Below are 9,344 nucleotides of genomic sequence, written 5' to 3'. Positions count from 1 at the left end.
GAGGGGCAGTCAACATGGCTTTACCAAGGGGAAGTCATGCTTGACCAACCTCATAGCCATTTATGAGGAAATAACATTGTGGATGGATGATGGCAGAGCAGTGGATGTGGTCTACCTTGACTTCAGCAAAGCATTTGACACAGTCTCCCACAGCATCCTCATAGCTAAATTGAGGAAGTGTGGTCTGGATGACCAGGTAGTAAGGTGGACTGCAAACTGGCTGAAGGACAGAAGCCAGAGAGTTGTAGTCTATGGGGCGGAGTCCAGTTGGAGGCCTGTATCTAGTGGAGTCCCTCAAGGGTCAGTATTGGGACCAGTATTATTTAATATATTCATCAATGATTTAGATGAGGGAATTGAGTGTACTATCAGCAAGTTTGCTGATGACAGTAAGCTGGGAGGAGTGGCTGACACGCCAGAAGGCTGTGCTGTCATCCAGTGTGACCTGGACAGGCTGGAGAGTTGGGCAGGGAGTAACTTGATGAATTATAACAAGGGAAAGTGTAGAGTCCTGCATCTGGGCAGGAACAACCCCAGGCTCCAATATAGGTTGGGAAACGACCTGCTAGAGAGCAGCGTAGGGGAGAGGGACCTGGGGGTCCTAGTGGACAGCAGGATGACCATGAACCAACACTGTGGCCTTGTGGCCAGGAAGGCCAATGACATCCTGGGGTGTATTAGAAGGGGGGTGGCCAGTAGGTCGAGAGAGGTCCTCCTTCCCCTCTACTCTGCCCTGGTGAGACCGCACCTGGAATATTGTGTCCAGTTCTGGGCCCCTCAGTTCAAGAAGGACAGGGACCTGCTGGAGAGAGTCCAGTGCAGGGCAACTAAGATGATTAAGGGAGTGGAGCATCTCCGTTATGAGGAAAGGCTGAGGGAGCTGGGTCTCTATAGTTTGGAGAAGAGGAGACTGAGGGGTGACCTTATTAGTGTATATAAATATATGAAGGGGGAGTGTCACGAGGATGGAGCCAGGCTCTTCTCAGTGGCAAACAATGATAGGACAAGGGGTAATGGGTACAAACTGGAACACAAGAGGTTCCACTTAAACTTGAGAAGAAACTTCTTCTCAGTGAGGGTGATGGAACACTGGAACAGGCTGCCCAGGGAGGTTGTGGAGTCTCCTTCTCTGGAGACATTCAAACCCCCCTGGACACATTCCTGTGTAGCCTCATTTAGGTATTCCTGCTCCGGCAGGGGGATTGGACTAGATGATCTTTTGAGGTCCCTTCCAATCTCTAACATACTGTGATACTGTGATACTTTGCCAGTGAAGACCGAGGCAAAGAAGTCATTAAGAACCTCAGCCTTCTCCAAATCCCGGGTAGCCAGTTCTCCCGATATCTTCCGAAGGGGGCCTACGTTGTCCCTAGTCTGTCTTTTACTCGCTACGTACCTATAGAATCCCTTCCTATTATCCTTAACATCCCTTGCCTAGTTTAACTCTAACTGGGCCTTTAGCTTTCCTCACCTGGTTCCTAGCTTCCCAAACAACATCCCTGTATTTTTCCCAGGCTGCCTGTCCCTGCTTCCACCTTCTATAAGCCTCTTTTTTCCTTTGAATTTTCCTCAGCAGCTCCTTATGTATCCAAGGAGGTCTCCTGGCCCTCCTGCTGCACTTCCTTCTAGTTGGGATGCAACACTCCTGAGCTTGGAGCAGGTGATCCTTGAATAACAACCATGAGTCTTGGGCCCCCTCTAGGGCTGTGTCCCATGGAACCTTACTAAGCAGTTTCCTGAAGAGGCCAAAGTCTGCTCTCCTGAAGTCCAGGGCAGTGAGCTTGCTGCACGCTCTTCTCACTGTCCTGAGGATTTCGAATTCGACCATCTCGTGGTCGCTGCAACCAAGGCTGCCCTGGAGAGTCACATTTCCAACCAGCCCTTCCCTGTTGGTGAGCACGAGGTCAAGCATGGCAGCTCTGCTTGTCGGCTCCTCTATTACTTGCAGAAGGAAGTTGTCTTCCACACAATCGAGGAACCTCCTGGATTGCTTGTGCCGGGCTGTACCTTCACTCCAACAGATGTCAGGGTGGTTGAAGTCTCCCATGAGAACAAGGGCCTGTGAGCGTGAGGCTGTTTCTATCTGCCTATAGAGCACTTCATCCACAGATTCCTCTTGATTAGGCGGTCTGTAACAGATCCCCACAGTGATGTCCCCCTATATGTTTGCACATATAAGCAGGATATTTTACTCAAATTATAGTCCCTTCATAGTGTGCTAGCTTGTGGATATTTTGTCTGGGTTTTTAATTCTTTTTTATTTGTTTGTTTAATTTTGTTTTGTTGTATGGTTAATCCTAAAGACAGAGTGACTCACAGCAGCCAACCTTTGCCCAACCTTTACGGATAAAAATCCCAAACAACAACCCCCCCTCCACCTCCATTTCCCAATGACAACACATAATGGTTATCTGCAGTGGCCAGACCAAGGGAGTCTGATTCTATGCTCTAACCAGATACACAGTAATATTTTTTTTTTCATATACAGTAGATTTTTTTTTAAATCAAACTAAATTTTAAATTTATCTCTTCAACAGAGAGAGACTCTCTCCTTATCTCCTCCTTCCCATTAAAGAAACGTCTCCAACTGTTTTGAGTAGGGCCTGTTACTTGAAGAATGGGAAAGGCCTGAGCAAATTCATGTTTATGTGTGTCCCTTTTTTAATTTTTTTTAAAATGAAAAAGAAAAAGAAATTATTCATGTCTAAATCTTGAGAAGCAATGGGTACTTCTTTCTAGGAATTCAGTTTGAAGAACAAAACCTTAGAGAATCAGTAATATTCCTGAATAAGTAATGCAAACAGGAACATTACTCTCCTTTGACAATGAAAGAGTAGACCTCTTGCATACAAGAAGACTGTACACTTACAAGAAGTATGTAAAATGAAATAGCTCAACTTTATCCTGCTCAGGTAAAATTAATGTTGCAACATTCACCTCTAAGGGGTTTTATTAACCCTTCTCATTAGCTTAAATCATAGCTATTAAATATATATTTAGAAGGATGACTCCATCAATATGCATTCCACATAGATAAGAGTTAAGAATAACCTTTTTTAAAGAAATAGTTGATGTAGTTGATATATAATGTGTTCTGCACTTTGTGGGTGTTATTCAGAAACACAAAAGGTGTTATTCATAATGCCTCTTTTACTGGAAAATGTATGCTCACTAATGTAATTTCAAATGCCGTTAAAAGAAAATATGTAGGCAGAGCAAAAGGGCAAAAGGGTGACATCTGGCATAGCAGAATTTCTAAGACAGTTTTGGCACATAGCCTATATTAATTGGCAGATACTGAGAAAAAAATAATGGACTCAAAAAAAAAAAAAGAGAATAGAATAAAAAATTTATTTCTAATCTTTAGTTATTTCAAACCGGTCAAAATTAGCCAAAGTGGTTTAGTTTATTATCTGTCGTGTCTTGCACTGGTCCATTCTTTGATCTCTAAATGACCCAAAAGTGGGTCTGAGGTGTGACATTTTGTCAGCCTGATTACATCTACTAACTGCAGCATTTCCTAATCGCTATACACTTGATTTCACCTTTTCAGTTTTCACCTGAATGAGTTATATACAAAAATATCCTCATCATTACCAGACCTCATGCACTGAATTTTTCATACTGGCTCAAAGATGAAATACATGACTTGTTATTTGAAGTGTGGCCAAATGCATTTTATACTTTAAACAAACAGTGCCATAGAAACTATGATATGCATGTCCTTGGAGGAAAACAGTCCATGCATTTAATCTGCACAGTAAAAGAGAACCAAAAATGTAGACATTAGGATTATTAAACCTACTTGGTGGCAGGGACATTTTTTAGGAAACATGTCTGATTGAGCCAAAAACTAGAATTAGCAGTCTCATTGGCTCTTCTCCTTTTTTTTTTTTTTTTTTTTTTTTTCCACTTTATAACTTACTGGACTTCTTTGTTTCAGATGAAACTAAGGAAGAGGAGAAAGGAGGGTAGTAATTTTGAGTGATCAATAACTCATTCCTTTGAAGATTTGAGGATCTAATTCTGCCAAATCTTTGAATACCAGTTCTTTCAGTCTAGACTCTCTTGTGCACCTTGGAGGCTTTGTTGCCTTTTAAAGCACATACACAGTAGGGACGTACTCCCGCGATTTTTGTGATGCTGATGGGAAGTCACACTGCTAATTAGCTTTGAGAGGTGTGTGTTTCCATTTATGTACGTATGTTCTAATCATAAATCATAGTGCCTCCCTCTTTTTTGAGCCGTCTGATCCTTATGTGGATGTGGAAATGTAAAACTCCACAAAGTACAGTATAGAAATAGCTACATAATAGTTAATATAGATATATAATAGCTAATAAAATAATAATAGCTAAAGTACACAAACCTGTACTTCACTAAGTGTAGATAGGTAATTTGTATGGCTGTGGTTTGGGGTTTTTTTTTATTCTTCTTTATTCATTTTGCTAGAATGCTTGCTTCACCACATGGCTCCTTTACTTTAATAGACAAAAAAATTAAGTATTTTTTAAAAGAACTGTTGTGGTTTAAGCCCAGCTGGCAACCCAGAACCACACAGCCGCTCGCTCACTCCTCCACTTCTTCCCCTGCTCCCAGAGGGATGGGGAGGAAAATCGAAAGAATGTAGCTCACACGGGAAGAGCAGTCCAGTAACTAAGGTATGACACAAACCACTACTGCTACAACCATTAATAATAATGATAAGGGAAATAACAAGGGAAGAGAATACAACCGCTCACCACCCGCTGACTGATACCCAGCCCAACACGAGCAGTGATCTGGCCTTTCTGGGTGACTGCCCCCAGTTTCTATACTGGGCATGACGTGCTGTGGTATGGAATACCTCTTTGGTTAGTTTGGGTCAGGTGTCCTGTCTCTGCTTCCTCCCAGCTTTCTTCCTCCCTGATAGAGAATAAGACTCAAAAAGTCCTTGATCAGAGTAAACATTACTGAGCAACAACTAAAACCAACGGTGTTATCAGCATTGCTCCCAGGCTCAAAGTCAAAACCACAGCACTGCATCAGCTGCTAAGGAGGAGCAAAATGACTGCTACTGCTGAACCCAGAACAGTATCCACCCCTTATTCCATACTATTCACGTCATGCTCAGATCTCAATTTTTCAATATACCATCACTCTTGTCTCATATATATATATATATATATACATCCACACACACACAAAGAGAGAGAGAGACCATTCCTTAGTGCATGGACCAATCCCTATAAAGCTGCTGAGTTCATCCGGTCCATGATGTCCGACTCCATCTCTAGTAGCAGTCTTTCAGAGCAGGAGAGGCTGTGTGCAGTGTTGGATTGCTGCCTGCTTATGACAACACAGATCTCGTCTTGCTTCATCAAAGTTCATTCTTTGTTGGGATGATGGTTGGAGGGAAGTCAGGGCCAGCCGCTGATGACCTTAAGACATCTAGTTGATGGGCTATAAAAGTGCCACATAGCAGGCAACAACATACAATTGAGTTCATTGTCTATTTTCCCCTAAAATCAAATCCCTTGAGGTACACATATGAGCTCCATCAGTCAACTTAAAATAGGTTCTACTAATGCAGCACAAGGCATGCAGTATCATGTAATAGATAGAATCATAGAATCATAGGATAGTTAGGGTTGGAAAGGACCTTGAGATCATCTAGTTCCAACCCCCCTGCCATGGGCAGGGACACCTCACATTAAACCATGCCACCCAAGGCCTCATCCAACCTGGCCTTGAACACCGCCAAGGATGGAGCATTCACAACTTCCCTGGTCAACCCATTCCAGTGCCTCACCACCCTCACAGTAAAGAATTTCTTCCTGATATCCAATCTAAACTTCCCCTGTTTCAGTTAGAACCCGTTACCCCTTGTCCTATCACTACAGTCCTTAATGAAGAGTCCTTCCCCAGCATCCTTGTAGGCCCCCTTCAGATACTGGAAGGCTGCTCTGAGGTCTCCACGCAGCCTTCTCTCCTCCAGGCTGAACAGCCCCAACTTTCTCAGCCTGTCTTCATACTGGAGGTGCTCCACTCCCCTGATCATCCTTGTGGCCCTCCTCTGGACTTGTTCCAACAGTTCCATGTCTTTTTTATGTTGAGGACACCAGAACTGCACACAATACTCCAAGTGAGGTTTCACGAGAGCAGAGTAGAGGGGCAGGATCACCTCCTTTGACCTGCTGGTCACGCTCCTCTTGATGCAGCCCAGGATACAGTTGGCTTTCTGGGCTGCGAGCGCACACTGAAGCTGACTCATGTTCATTTTTTCATCGACCAACACCCCCAAGTCCTTCTCTGCAGGGCTGCTCTGAATCTCTTCTCTGCCCAACCTGTAGCTGTGCCTGGGATTGCTCCGACCCAGGTGTAGGACCTTGCACTTGCCATGGTTAAACTTCATCAGGTTGGTATCAGCCCACCTCACAAGCGTGTCGAGGTCCCTCTGGATGGCATCCCTTCCCTCTGGTGTATCAACCGAACCACACAGCTTGGTGTCATCGGCAAACTTGCTGAGGGCGCACTCAATCCCACTGTCCATGTCACCGACAAAGATGTTGAACAAGAGTGGTCCCAACATCGATCCCTGAGGGACACCACTCGTTACCGGTCTCCAGCCAGACATTGAGCCATTGAGCACAACTTTTTGCTTGCCGCCATCCAGGCAGTTCTTTATCCACCGAGTGGTCCACCCATCAAATTGATGTCTCTCCAATTTAGAGACAAGGATGTCGTGTGGAACATTGTTGAATGCTTTGCACAAATCCAGGTAGATGACGTCAACTGCTCTGCCCCTGTCCATCAGTTCCGTAGCCCCATCATAGAAGGCCACCAAAGTGGTCAGGTAGGATTTCCCCTTAGTGAAGCCATGCTGGCTGTCCCCAACCACCTCCTTGTTTTTCATGTGCCTCAGCATGCCTTCCAGGAGAATCTGCTCCAAGAGTTTGCCATGCACAGAGGTGAGACTGACTGGTCTGTAGTTCCCCGGGTCATCCATTTTCCCCTTCTTGAAAATGGGGGTTATATTTCCCTTTTTCCAGTTGTCGGGAACTTCACCTGACTGCCATGATTTTTCAAAGATGATGGCCAGAGGCTTAGCAAATTCATTTGCCAGCTCCTTCAGGACCCGCGGATGGATTGCATCAGGTCCCATGGACTTGTGCACGTTTAGGTTTTTAAGATGTTCTCGAACCAGATCCTCTCCTACAGTGGGCCTAAGGTCTTCATTCTCACAGTCCCTCCGTTCGCCTTCCAAGACTTGGGTGGTGCGGTCAGAGACTTTGCCAGTGAAGACTGAGGCAAAGAAATCATTAAGAACCTCAGCCTTCTCCAAATCCCGTGTAGCCAGTTCTCCCGATATCTTCCGAAGGGGGCCTACGTTGTCCCTAGTCTGTCTTTTACTCGCTACGTACCTATAGAATCCCTTCCTATTATCCTTAACATCCCTCACCTAGTTTAATTCTAACTGGGCCTTAGCCTTCCTCACCTGGTGCCTAGCTTCCCGAACAACATCCCTGTATTCTTCCCAGGCTGCCTGTCCCTGCTTCCACCTTCTATAAGCCTCTTTTTTCCTTTGAATTTTCCTCAGCAGCTCCTTATCCATCCAAGGAGGTCTCCCGGCCCTGCTGCTGCACTTCCTTCTAGTTGGGATGCAACACTCCTGAGCTTGTAACAGGTGATCCTTGAATAACAACCATGAGTCTTGGGCCCCCTTGCCCTCTAGGGCTGTGTCCCATGGAACCTTACTAAGCAGTTTCCTGAAGAGGCCAAAGTCTGCTCTCCTGAAGTCCAGGGCAGTGAGCTTGCTGCACGCTCTTCTCACTGTCCCAAGGATCTCGAATTCGACCATCTCGTGGTCACTGCAACCAAGGCTGCCCTGGAGAGTCACATTTCCAACCAGCCCTTCCCTGTTGGTGAGCACGAGGTCAAGCATGACAGCTCTCCTTGTCGGCTCCTCTATTACTTGCAGAAGGAAGTTGTCTTCCACACAATCGAGGAACCTCCTGGATTGCTTGTGCCGGGCTGTACCTTCACTCCAGCAGATGTCAGGGTGGTTGAAGTCTCCCATGAGAACAAGGGCCTGTGAGCGTGAGGCTGTTTCTATCTGCCTATAGAGCACTTCATCCACAGATTCCTCTTGATCAGGCAGTCTGTAACAGATCCCCACAGTGATGTCCCCCATCGCTGCTCTCCCTTTAACCCTGACCCACAAACTCTCTGTCGACTGCTCACCCATCCCCAGACAGAGTTCCATACTCTCCAGCCTATCCCTAACATAAATAGCAACTCTCCCTCCCCACCTGCCGGACCTGTCTTTTCTATAGAGTCTGTAACCTTCCATTCCAACACTCCAGTCGTAGGAGCCATCCCACCATGTTTCTGTGATGCCTACTATACCATACTCCCGTAGTCGTGCACACATCTCTAATTCCTCTTGTTTGTTTCCCATGCTATGGGTGTTTGTATAGAGGCATCTGAGCAGAGCTCCAAATGAGGCCGGCTCATTGGCTGGAGTGGCTGGAATATCTCTGCATCGCTCCGAGCATTTATTGTAGGTGCTGGCAACTGACTGGGTGTGTTGGGATTGAACAATGCCCCCCTCCCCCAACACATCTAGTTTAAAGAAACCTTGACCAGCCTGGCAAGCCTCCTACCAAAACCACTCTTCTTCTTCTTTGTCAGATCAGCTCTACCAGCCCCCAGTAAACCTGGCCTACTAACTTGGGTCCCGTATTCAAAACACCCAAACCCCTGTCTATGGCACCATCCTTTTAACCATTTATTAACTTGGCCAATCCTTCTAGCTTTTTTAAGCTCTCCCCCTGTATCCTGGAGAATTGATGAAGAGACAATCTGAGCTCCAGAGCCCTTAACCACCTCTCCCAGGGCTCTGTAGTCCTTCTTTATGTTCTCCAGCCTACTGCTATCAACATCACTAGCACCCACATGGATCACCAGAAGTGGGTAATAGTCCGTGGGTCTCACTAGAGCAGGCAGCCTCTCTGCAACATCCCTGATTCGTGCCCCAGGTAGGCAACACACCTCCTTCAAGACCCGGTCAGGTAGACAGATGAGTGCCTCTGTCCCTTTCAAAGTAGAGTCCCCTACCACTATGACCCGTCTCTTTTTCCTGGCAGCACCAGTAGTGATCTTCTTTACTGGCGCACCAGCCGGTTGTTTCTGGTGCAAGTGCCCTTCCTTCTTAGCACCCTGCAGGACAGCAAAGCGGTTCTGAGTGGGGACAACAGCTTTAGGAGGAAGCCCCTTGTTTTTAATTGTCCTCTTCCTCTTTTTTTGGTTGCTTTTTGTTGTTACTATCTCCCAGCTTCCTGGGTTGACAGCCTTCTCCACTC

The sequence above is a fragment of the Psittacula echo genome (genome assembly GCF_963264785.1).
Source record: "Psittacula echo genome assembly, chromosome: 1".
Classification (NCBI taxonomy): domain Eukaryota; kingdom Metazoa; phylum Chordata; class Aves; order Psittaciformes; family Psittacidae; genus Psittacula; species Psittacula echo.
Note: the sequence above shows the minus strand (reverse complement) of the source record.